The sequence below is a fragment of the Zeugodacus cucurbitae genome, chromosome 4 (assembly GCF_028554725.1).
Source record: "Zeugodacus cucurbitae isolate PBARC_wt_2022May chromosome 4, idZeuCucr1.2, whole genome shotgun sequence".
In the NCBI taxonomy this organism is placed as follows: domain Eukaryota; kingdom Metazoa; phylum Arthropoda; class Insecta; order Diptera; family Tephritidae; genus Zeugodacus; species Zeugodacus cucurbitae.
Genome location: NC_071669.1, coordinates 2509306 through 2522106, shown reverse-complemented (window position 1 = coordinate 2522106; position 12801 = coordinate 2509306). Strand labels below are relative to the sequence as shown.

The window sequence follows — 12801 nt, the reverse complement described above, 5'->3', positions numbered from 1 at the left end:
TTGCCAACTTCATTTAAATTTCATAATTTTATTGTGCACTCGAAAGGCGGCAGCAGGCAGGCAGCGCGCACAAGTAATCAAAATAAGCGAAATAAAATGGAAATAAAAGCAAATAAAGCAAATGTGCGGAATGTTCGTATTGTAATCTTTGAAAGTGAATTTTGAAGTGAAAGCACACACATGAGTATATTGTGTGCGTATGTATGTGTGTGTGTGTGTGCTTATTTTAAGACCGTATTTGTCATCTGTCACAGCTGTAATTCATGTGTAATGGCGTATGGGTGGGAGTAGCATGTTTAGAGGAAATTATAAAATGTGAATATTAAAAATACAATCAACTAAGCTGAAAATAAAGTGATACATAAATCCCTGGAGCAACACTTGTTTTCCGCGTGTCTCATTAAATATGCATGCTTGCCAATAACTGGGAAGCACTGGATTTTATACACTCAAATATTTTATAAAATCAATTTGTGCTTAAAATGTCATGAAGGAGCTTGTGTCTCGAATGTGTGTGCCAGCATCCTCTGCACATTCATTCCGTATTTAATTATATATTCGATATAAACAGTCCATCCCCATTATTTTTGTTTTAAAAAATAATTTTTTCTTAGTAATAATACCAAATTTTGATTTTGGTGATACACGGCGTATACGTAACTTCGTTTCAATATAAGAAAATTTCGACAGACTCATTCGGTTTATATAGAATACTAGCAGACCGCTCCAGCTTTGCACGGGTTTAAACAAACATTTCAATGTTTATAAGTTTCTACATACACTCCCATACATATGTATGTACTCTCCCGTTTTTTGCATGAGTTCATTTAAAAAAAGTAAAATGAGGAAAATTCGAACATGAAATTATATTGTATTCGCAATGAGCTAAAACTTGATTACGACCTCTAGTCTTTGGTGTCCGTTGTTTTTCTCTCTGGTTATGAAGGCATTAGGAATGCTCAGAGTTCAACGCCCTAGTGCGAGCTTGTGTATTTCTAATATTTTGTTCTTCAAGCCGCTGCACTCGCTTCATAATAGACCCTCAAGCGCGTACTTGGGAGGTTTTGAAAATTTGTTCAGCAAGCAGCTGCGAGCGCTCGTGACTCGACTCTCTCTCGAGAATGACTTGTAAGATGATTTTCAGTTTCATATTAAGGGGTTATATATAGGTAGGAGGTCGAAAAAAAAACATTTTTCAAGAATTTTTCAAGAATTTTTTCTAAGAAAACTATTCGGTTTATTGATTTGAAACTTGGCAGGTATATGACAACCTTAAACTATATTCACATATTTTTGTTGCCAAAAATAATTATCGGGAACGTTGATATTACCAATTTTGCAGAGGTCCGGAAAAAAGGACTCTTACGGTGAGCACGATATCTCTGGACTGGATCATCTAAAATACAAAAACCAAATAAATTGCATTAATATAATAAATAATCTAGTGATTGATCGAAGGAATTAGCAAAAAGTAAAATTTTGACAAAATGGCGGCTAAAAGCAAAATGGCCAATCGACCAAAATTCGGGTCTTTAATTCTTTATAAAAATAAGAAATTTTCATCGGATGGGGAAGTCCTTCGATCAGTAACTAAAAAATATAGTTAAGAAGCTTATGTAAAAATCCGACCGATCGGTTCAGCCGTTTCTGAGAAATCTTGCTCACCGACTTTGAAAACACCGTTTCGAGAAAAACGAGTTTAAAGTTTTGAAAGCACTTTACATGTAGTCGGCGCGCCTTAACTAATGTGTCTATAACTTCGAAAATATTCGTCGGATCGACTTGAAATTTTGTGTGTGTATACTCAGATATATATATATTAAGAAAAATCGATTTTTTGAAAATCCTAACTGTATATACCCCTTAAGATTCTCCATCACGGAATCTTTTCGATACCCTCACCTGGGAACTATTTAGAGTAAGTTGATATTCTAGCAATAAATATAGCCTATGTTACTCGAGGTGAATGTAGCTTTCCAATGGTGAAAGAATTTTTGAAATCGACGCAGGAGTTTTCGATGTTATTCATTACAAACATACATACAAACGTTTCCTCTTTATAATAGTAGTATAGATTAGGCTATCGTATTTTTTAACTAACGATATTCATATTTACTACAATAACCCAGTAGACCCCAAAGATATCTTATTGGGTATTGTTTTGGTTTTCCTCTTCTATTTAATCATGCATTTTTATAGAATTTCTCTATATATATTTTATTTTCAACTGTATTTAATCGAAGAATGTCTTTTAACGAATGATAGTGGGTTTAAAGCTCGATCAAGACGAATTTATAACTCTAGAAACCATGAAATATCGTCGCTTCCTTAAAATCAACTCATTTTAACTCCAAAAATAAAAGCATATTTATTACAAAAACATATATATTATTTGAACCTATTAGCTTACTCACTCAACGCACATGCTTTACTTATTACAGCTAAGCTCTTTTTCATACATCACAACATTTAAGTACACAAAACTCAACAACTTTGTTGAAGAAGAATATAAGATTCGCCCGCTCGAAAAATCAGAAATTAATATTGATCAGCACAGCTGCAATTTTAACAGTTCATATTTTAAAGACAAATACAGAAACAGAAGAAGAAGAAGAAGAAGAGCATAAAAGCGCAAACACAACTTGTAACAAAGGCAAACACTTGCAAGACGGCTTTGCACGCACACATACGCACACTCGTGCGCCCTTACTTACTTACTTACCAAGACAGACAGGCAGTTTACTCTCTTAGCCACTAGAGTCCGAAAATTTGCCACGCCACATTATATTGAGCAGATTTAGTTTGCTTTGCAGTTTATAACCAAGTCGCTGGCAACTGGCAACACAAACACACATACACGTTTGCTTTGCGAAACTGAAACTTTTTCCTATACATTTCACACAATTTTTACTTTACGCCACTCCGTTGCAACTTATTTTCCATTGTGCACAATTGTTGCAAGCGCCGCTCGCCTGCAGTTACTTTCGTGCTTCGGAGTTGCATTAAGACGATAAAGTACTTAAAGTTCTTGGGGAGCTTGAAAGTGAGTCTCCGTACCAGCGCCACACACCCCGCACCACAGCGCCCACAAACTCCGCTCAATAATTTGAACATTTCATGTAGGAAACTGCTTGTTTGCATTTGTTTGCCACATGGCTTTCGGGGGTAACAATGTAGTGTTGGCGGAGTGCGAGGGGAGTCCACCTCTTATGCTATCACTTCCACCGCCAGCGGTTGTATAATTCATTGTTACTCGCTTGCCTCTCTCTCTCTAAGTGTGCACGCCTTTGTGTTTTTGTTGTTTTTTTTTATTTGTATCAAGCACAGTACATAGACACACCGCTACACCGATTTGCTTGTAGTTTATGTTGCTGTTGTTATTGATGCTGCAAAAGTTTATCTGCGCTTCACTATTGTTTCAGTGGCTTTGCTGTTATTGCTGCTGTTGTACAAGTATGTAGTTGTTGGTGTTGTTGTTGTTGTGCAGTTGGAAATGCGTAAACTTTTCAATTTGACCAAAAGGCAGCGCACAAACTACTTCAGAAACAGCTCAACGTACCGAACCGTACCAAAGTGAGTCGAAGTAAATTTGTGCAAAGCGCCAAAAGAAAAATGTTAAGTATACGCAATGGTGTTTGCTGGCAGTAAACTGAACACAAATCCATTACACTGGAAGAAAATTGTTGAGTTATTGTATAATGAAGACAAAGCTGTTATTTTTTAAGAAATTTACTTTAAATTGAATACGCTAATGTTGTAGTTATGAAAATTCACTTTCACATGACACCAAGATTATCTAAGAGTTATGACTATTCAAAGAGTTGTAGTGCTCCACACTGAATCTCTGCTCTGTTCTGCAGGGTTAACGGAACCGGATATATGGTATAGGATGCTACGGGAACCGGAAATGGGACAACTAGAACCGGAAACGGGATATGAGCTGATTAGATATGGACATCCGGTACTGATAATACCGGAACGGGAAACCGGGTAAGAGGCTACCGAATATGGGGCACCCGGAACCGGAAATAATGTTAATAGAACCGGAAACCGGATATTACATGACCGGATATGAGACATCCCGAACCGGAAATATGACAATCAGAACCGGAATCCGGATATTAGCCGACCGGATATGGGGCATCCGGAACAGGAAATGGGCAACCGGAACTGGAAATAGTGACCGGATATGGTACACCCGGTTATGATGTTGCCGGAACCGAAAGAGGAGTAACCGGAACAGGATATGTGGTAATAATGTTACCGGAACCGGAATGAATCAACTGGAATCAGATAAACGATTTCGCTCATTTTCCATCCGTGTCACCGGGGTGTCTTGAAAGTATTATGTACAGAATTTCTTTGAGATCGGTCGAGTAGTTGTTGAGTTATGGTTTTTGACCCATAAGTAGTCAACATGAATCGGGGTAAAGCATAGTATAATACCAGTAATAAGAGCTCCGGGTATAGACCGAGGGCAGCCTCTTGTGAAATTGGAATATACAGGAAATTATAGTAAGAAACTTCTTTTTAGATTCTTTAGGGTACTGATTCCCCTTCGCCGTCAATTTTCAACGAGAACGCAAGTTTTCCAACGTGTAGCCGAAACGGCGGGCAACTGTTATGTTTAACAACAAACCAGCTGTGTGGTAAATATAGAAATATGTAAGCGCATGTACGCGTAGATCAACACACTCACAGACACGCGCTTGTTGTTGCGCTCACTCGGCCGCACAAAAACAAGGAAGCAATTTAATAGTCAACAAAGTCAAAAGTTTTCAATTTTCAGATTTTCACTTCACTTAAGCGTTTGCCATTCATTTTTCATAGACACGGGCGATGAGTTTTGGAAAATTTTATCAAACTACTTACTTACTTACTCGCTCACTCACTCACACACTTATTTACTAACAAAGCCACCGTTGGTACTACCTCTGTGCGGCTGCTGCCACACGCATTACGAACTCATTACCGCGCCTTCGCCGTTGCGCTCCAACTTAATGGTATGGTACTTAAAGCTTGCTGCTTTCGCTGCTTTGCTAGTTTCTTATTGTTTTTGTATTGCTTAGCCAAGGCGATGACTGGCGCAGCAGCTGCTGCCACTGAGGAGCATGAGTCTGTGTGTGTGTGTGGATTGAGCATTCGCATTCAAACAACTAAGAAATCAACTAACAACAATAACAACAATGACAGCGGTATTTGCAAAAAGAAGAAGAAAAGAAGCAGCAGCCGAAGCAGAAATAAGTTCAGCGAAGCACAATAATAACAGTAACAAGTAGAGTAAACAGAGTAGAGCGCATAAGTTCAGCGCGAAGTGTAGTAGAACATTAAGCCGCCGCGCTGCTAGGTGAGCAGAGCGCGGTGCGACGATGGCGGCAAAGTAAAAGAAAATCTGCACTTTGTTGTTGATGACGCCGTCGCCGCCGCCACCTTATTGTTTGCGTCATTAAAACTGTTTACAGTTCGAAAGTGAAGTGTGTACGCGAAGCGCGGGGGCAAGCGGCCGGTGTAACTAGTTGCGGATGTGTTGCATGAGTTTGGGGGGCACGCAAGCTTAATGTGGCCACCCTGTACTTGCACTGCTGCTATTTATGCCTTGCCTTTGTTGCAACAACTCACATCTCTCGCTTCTCCGTAGCCTCTCTGCGCAAAAGTGCAAAGCAACTATCATGCAACTACAACAGCAGCAACAACAACTACCTTTGCACTTAACTATCAATAGCAGCCAAGTGCAATTCCTTTACTTCAATTGCTTAAACAACTAAATCCATTTTCTTTCGTGCGAACTTTTCTACTCCTCAGTGCTACGCTGTCTGTCTGATAAACATGTGTTGGCTTGTGTGTGTTTGTGTTGTTGTGCGCTATGTACATTGGCGGCGGATGTTCATTGATTTTAATGCGTTTCCTTTTGACTATTCAGTGCAATTTCCGCAAAGTAAAGCATTTCTTTTTGAAGTTTCACTTTTTTCCACTTTGTTTACTCAAACGGAAAATATGTTAATGATGTCATTTTGGTGATTTTTCGAAAGTGCATGGCCATGTACATAAATATTGCCGATAATTACTTGTATTTTTGAGAGTAAAGATTTGTAGGGGTTTATATAGTTGGGTTTTGTCGGTTGTAGTTACTAAAGTTAATATTATTTACTAGTGATTTTGAGTCCTCACTTCGAAGGCGATAAACTATATTTTCGATCCCTTTTGGTTAGTTTTTAGTATGAAAAGAGGCTTCGAAGTGTTCTAAAGACAGCATTTTCTGATTTTGTTGCAATTGTAGCTTCATATGGCAAGAAATACTGAGTAGAAAATGTGTGAAAAGAGCTTGAATATATTTTTTTAGAACTCAAGTATATTTTTGTGATTTTAAGAAAAAATTTTAAATAAGTTTTTTTTCTTAAATTTATTTAAGGGGTCCCCCCCATTCTCGGTTTAAAAAAATCGATTTTTTATAACTTAATTTGAACCTATAACTATTCAAGAAATTTCATTTAAACTGTCAAGTGTAAATTTCAAAAACTTTTGAAGTAATAGCCGATTTATGGTGGTAGTGTCAGGCGTCGGAGAGAGCTTCTCAAAACTTTAAACGCTTTTTTTACTTTTGACCATCTTTTTGGCAGCATGTGTATTCCGTGATGAAAGAACTCCTTATCTTTCGAGTCGATCCAAGTATCAATCCAATTTTTGACTTCTTCTTAAGAACTGAATTGCTCGTTAGTTAGACCGTGTGCCATCGATCGGAACAAGTGGTAGTCAGATGGAGTAACATCTGGAGAATACGGCGGATGGGGTAGGATCTCCCATTTCAGCGTCTCCAAATATTTTTTGACCACCTTTGCGACGTGAGGCCGAGCATTGTCATGCTGGAAATGACGTTATCGTGTCTTTCCTCGTACTGTGGCCGCTTTTCTTTTAGTACTCGGCTCAGCTGGTCCCACCAAATGCAGAGAATGACCTTTGCTTCATAATCACCATTCTTAAAACGTTGAAACCATTCGCGAGATGTTCTTTCACTTAGGACAGTTGCACTTTTCTTGGAATTATAATAAAAACGAAAAGCAAAATTTTCCGCAAATGTCGAGAATTCAGCTCAAAAAGTGACATTTTCAATTGAGAATAAGTTTGGGATGCAAACAGATCTCTACAAATATTTTGTTGGGTTAATGTTGACACAAATGTCCAAGATCGATATAAAACGATTTATTCGATTTAATCGACCAGTGCTTGACCCTAGAGACATCTATTGGAAAACGGCGGAAGCAAAATTGTTAAAAAATAATACAAAATATCCAGAAATCTTGTTTAATTAAATTCCATAATTTTTTTTACAAAAAGCACTAAAATATAATATTTTTATAAAGCGAATCATTTTTTTCAAGCTTCAATGAGAATATTAATATTTGTTTTGAATCTTAATTCATCAAAGCATTATTAAATTCATATTAAATTATATTTACATCACTTTCAACCTGATATTAAGAATAAAAAATTATTAATTAATTTCCACAAATCTTGTTTAGTAAAAATCTATCAGATTTTTTCCCAACCATAATTCATTTAATAACTAAAATTAAATTTCCATCTGCAAAACATTAATTAAGCAATTTTTTCCACTGATTGAATTTCAGCGCACATAATAAATAACTCATTCAGCAGAAATCTGCTTGGTTAGTTTGCTTTCTGAAGCGCCAAATAAACGTGAAATATTTGCACAAAATTTATTAGCTTTATGTGCGTGCTTTCTGTTGGCTGTGAAAATATTATATATAACCAGTAGAATAATAATAATGAAAATCTCGCGCATTCAGCAAATCAACATGACGCTTGATTACTACATTTCTTATGCAAATACGAATCATATGCGGAAAGTTTCGCAGAGAGAGCTAGTTTAAATTTTTTTTTTTAATTTTTTAATTATTTTAGTATTTAAAATTTTTTAGGTATTTTCACAATTTTAGATTGACTAAATATGCTGACGTGTTTATTTGCGATTTGCGCCTTAGTATTTATAAAAAAATTTATATTTATAAAAAATCGTGTATTTATATTTTAGTATTTATAAAAACTAGTGTTCTATTTATATGTATTTAGCGCATAAAATTTGAAAAAATCCGCATTTAATCAATTTTATCACAAGCTAAAAGCTGGAAAAAGTACGCTCGCTAAAAAGTGCAGCGAAAAAATTGCAAATGTTTATTGGCATTATTTATGGTTGCAATTTCATGCGCAGCTTTAGTTTTAGCGTTTATGCAGATTTCGATGATAAAAATGCAAATGCTGAACTGGCGGAAAAATGCTGATAAATTCGCATTTTTTCACAAATTCCACAAAATTTTCATATTTTTTCAACAATAAATCAGCAAAACTGTCCGTATGCACAGCGTAACGCATTTATTTAGCAATAATAGTAATAATCGTAGCACATTTTTAAACCATTTTATTTGCCACATGGAAAGTCTTTCATTGACGCACACAGGCGCAAGTTGCACAGCGAAGGATGCCACTTGACACTTGACATGGCAACTATGAGCCGCCATTTGCTGCTAACAAGCCGCTAAACCACTTCACTGCCTGTTTCATTCACACACACACACTCCCTTCCATGCAGTTATTCAGATACTTGTGCCACAAATCGCATAATCACACTTTTAATGCAACAATAAACCAATCGAATGACATTATTGGGCGCCTTGCCAAGCTGCAGGCTGGCTAAAAGGCGAAAAAGCAAGAGTTCCAACAATTTTGCATTTTCTTACACTTACGCGATTGTTTAATGCCAAGCGCCCTTTTATGCCTTTGAGGGCAGTCACATACAAGCCAAGTGACTTCCGGCGTCGGCACATCTAGTCACATATACTCGCAGAGTCCCATGAAGCATTAAGTGCTGCAGCCAATAACCGCAAAATGTTACCAATTTGCCGCACACAAAATACTTAACCGCACGTTGCTGCTGCAGCAGCGCCGCTCCAATTTCGATTTTCCATTTTCCTGCCACCTAAAACCGCCACAAATCGTGCGCCATCGAAAGTCAAGCGGCGTCGACGTCGGCCGAAATGCTTTCACGCGCTACAAATCTGCATTGACACTGCGGCAATGTGGCAATGTGAGAGAGTGCGCCAGCCGCCATGCCGCTCCGCGCCGCGTAATTTCTGCTTTGCTGCAAAATTTCGGTTAACTCCGAAAGTTTTTGGTATTTTCAATAACTTTTGTCTGCTTCTTCGTCTTCTTCTTCTTGTTTTTTGAAGACTTCCTAGCCTGCGCTGTAGCGCATTTCTTGGTTTATAAAATTGACATTTTCGGCACAGCCGACGGAAGTGCACACACACTCCCAGAGGCACGTAGTGTGACGTCCTTGTAGAGACGCGTGCGTGCTGAAATGTTTGTGCGGTTAAGTGGTTTTTCACAAAGTTATTTATGCTCGCATTTCCCAATTGCCAGAATATTGGAAAAATTATTTAAATATTGAGTGCTGCTGCTGCTTGTAGCTGCGGTTTTTCGTGCTATTGTCGACTTTGCATATTTCATAGAACTCCATAAATAGTTATTTAACTTGAACGGTTGTTCACACATGTGCATGAGCATTTTTCCAATTAAGCAAGTTTATTATAGTTTGGAATCTTTGGAGCTTACAGCATAGACACTTAGGGTTCTACTTAGTTAACTGTAGACAACTTTTTGTTTGTAAGTGTGATTCGTTAAGAGGAAGAAGCTGTCGATGAAGAATATTTTTTAAATGTAAATAATTTTTACTAATTTTATAGTAATATAAACTCAGTTTTGATATTTTTGATAAATATTTCTTTGGTTAAACGTGCTTGAATTACTCCCGAATATTAAAAAAAACTAAAGTCTCAAAATTAAAAAAAATCCGTATCTGACTCCCTCGGAGGATATTTCATTATATTTCAGTGGAAGTGTGATAACGGAAGCGGATATAATACAAACCGCACAGGAAACATTTATGTTAAGCCCTGAAGCTGACGCTGCTTCCGTCCTTAAGCACTTTCTGGAGAAGGGACGTTTTCTGTCCAATTTCCACTTCCTCCGCTCTATCTAGTTCCACCTCCACTTCCTAGCTCTATCGAACAACCGTTTCCGTTAAAATATTTCCGATTGCTTCATTTCCGGTACCGGCACATCATTCCCGTATCTGGTTCCATCGATTATCCAATATCTGGTTTCAGTTGGCTCATTCCGTTTCCGGATGCCCCACTTCCAGTTCCAGTGATCAATATTCAGGCACCCCGTTTCCGGTTCCGACAATATCGTTGTTCATATCCGTTTCCGGATGCCCCATTTCCGGTTCCGGTAACATCATATCCGGTTGCCCCATGAGGTCAATGACCCCAGCCTGATCACGTGTTTACATTTCAAGATCACGTGATATTTTTGTTTACAGATCACGTGATGTCACATAAAGGTCACGTGATATTTATGTTTACACTTTTGAGTGAGGTCAATGACCCCACCTTGATCACGTCAGGTCATTTCAAGGTCACGCTATCTATTTGTTTACAGGTCAATGACCCCGCACAGATCACGTGATGTCACATCAAGGTCACGTGACATTTTTGTTTTCAGGTCATTGACCCCTCCCAGATCACGTGATGTGATTTCAAGTTCACGTGATATTTTTGTTTACATTTTTGAGTGAGGTCAATGACCTCACCCTGATCACATGATGTCATTACAAGATCACGTGATATTTTTGTTTACATTTTACCTAAAAAAATTACATCATAGAACAATCTTTTGTACCAAATTTCACTTTCATAGCTTAATTTATGGCTTAGTTACAGCTCTTAAAATAGTAAAATGAAGAAAATTCTAGCATGAATTATATTTTATTTGTAATGAGCTAAGTCTTGATTACGACCTCCAGTCTTTGGTGTCCGATGTCTTTCTCTCGGATTAAACGATCTTGTATATTTCTAATATTTTGACGAATTTCAGTTTCATATTAAAATTCTCTAACACGTAGTCTTTTTGATACCCTCACCTGGGAACTATTTCCAGAAAGTTTAGAATCTAGCAATTCTAGAAATATAGCCTATGTTACTTTCGAATGGTGAACACTTGGTTTCACTTGAGCATTTACTCATCGGCTTTCGAAATCTCTTACAACTTTATTAAACTTTAAGAGAATTAATTCATGAAGGCGAACAAGTCAACACAATTTCAGTGTCAACACATTGTAGCTACATTTTAATTTCTGGATATACTTATTCTGAGGCATTTTATCTTTTTTGAAACTTCAAAAATATTTTTTTTTTTTAATTTTTTTTTTAATTTTATATTTTATTTTATTTTTTGAACTGAAAAGTGCACAGTTTGAGTTTCATTTAAATGCAAATTAATTTCTTTGCGTTTAAGCAGCCCAATGTCAGTGACAAGGGGAAAAGGAAACGAGAATAAGATAAACAAAATTGCAATAAAAACAACAATAGCTGCTTAACCAAAAAGTCAGCTAAAGTAAATTTAATCATTAAGGGCATTTTACACACACGAACAAATGCTTTAATAAACAACAACAACACAAAGTGCTGATAAGTATATAAAAAAAAACACAGAAGAATACCACAAAATAATAAAAGAAAATAGAAAAATAAAAAAATAAAATTAAAAGGGAATAAAAATGTTCCAGGCAAAAGAAAAAAGGTAACATCGAAAAAAAAAAATAAAAAAAAAATAAAAAAAAAACAAAAATTAAAAAAATATTTAACTTTTTAACGGTCGCTGTGGTTCGATGTAGTCTTTTATGCATATATTTCTACATACATATATGTATGTATGTATCGGTCGCTTGTCTACAGCAACCTTTAGCTTTATTTTGGTATTTTACTGTTATACTCCTTACTAAATCGCTCGAGCGCTCTTATCATTATCCACCTTTTCGCTGTACTCGTGGTTTTTTTTAGAACAATATAAGGACTCGCGAGCGCAGCCCAAACTGTGGTGGCGCGTTGAAAAAGTTTTTCACTTTCCGAATAATTTTTTAATCCATTTTCGAAAATGAAAGCAACAAGAATGAAGCAGACGCGTGTACTGAGAGGACTTAACTCAAAGCAGACTAACGTTTAAATGAGATTAAAATGCTCAGCGGCTGGGAAGTAAGGTGAGGTATTTAACTACATGCGAGCAGGTTGAGCGTATATACAAATAAAAAAATTTAGAGAAATTCACGAATTTGCAACTTCCTTTCTCACTAACTTGACCGCTACTGTGTTGCTGTTGTTGTTATTGTTATTACTTTGCACTGCTTCCGCTTTTCAATGCATTTAAATTTTATTTTTTTTTTTTATTTTTTTCATTTTCACTTGCTTTCAATTGCGTTATCTCCACCATTCGCCACCGGATATCATTATTGTATTTTTCCGCTTGGCCGCTATGGCGCGTTATCCTTTCTTCACAGTGACATCCTTTTCATTTTTCTATTTAGTTGCGAGAAAAAAAACGGTGTTTCCTTAGCGATTCAAGCAGCGGCGCTAAGTAATGAGTGTAAATAAATGAAAAGCATAGTTGAGCGGCGAAAACGTTGTAATGAAGAATGCGCGTGCTGGAGTGTGCGGCAACAGGGCGAATAGTTAATACTTTAAGTTAGCGCTGGCGGCAGTCAAGGACGACAGGTGACGCATTTTTATCAACATCCTTTTTAGTAGTGGCCTCTCACCTCTGCTGCGTCTGTTTGGAGTTTTTTTTTTGAATTTATGAACCGTATTGTCAACTTTTCACATTTTTGCCTAATAAACTTAAACTTTTCGCTACGTTACGTTAATTTTGTGCGCTTTCACCGTAATCACCCAT

The 12801-nt window shown here is 37.0% G+C and overlaps 1 long non-coding RNA gene across 1 annotated transcript; it reads left to right on the top strand.

Moving 5' to 3' along the window:
* The first annotated feature begins 4496 nt into the window (after positions 1-4496).
* LOC128921542 (uncharacterized) lies at positions 4497-5226 on the top strand. Its single transcript, XR_008470981.1, has 2 exons — positions 4497-5003; positions 5070-5226. It is a non-coding gene; the product is annotated as an uncharacterized LOC128921542 (long non-coding RNA).
* Positions 5227-12801: the final 7575 nt, after the last annotated feature.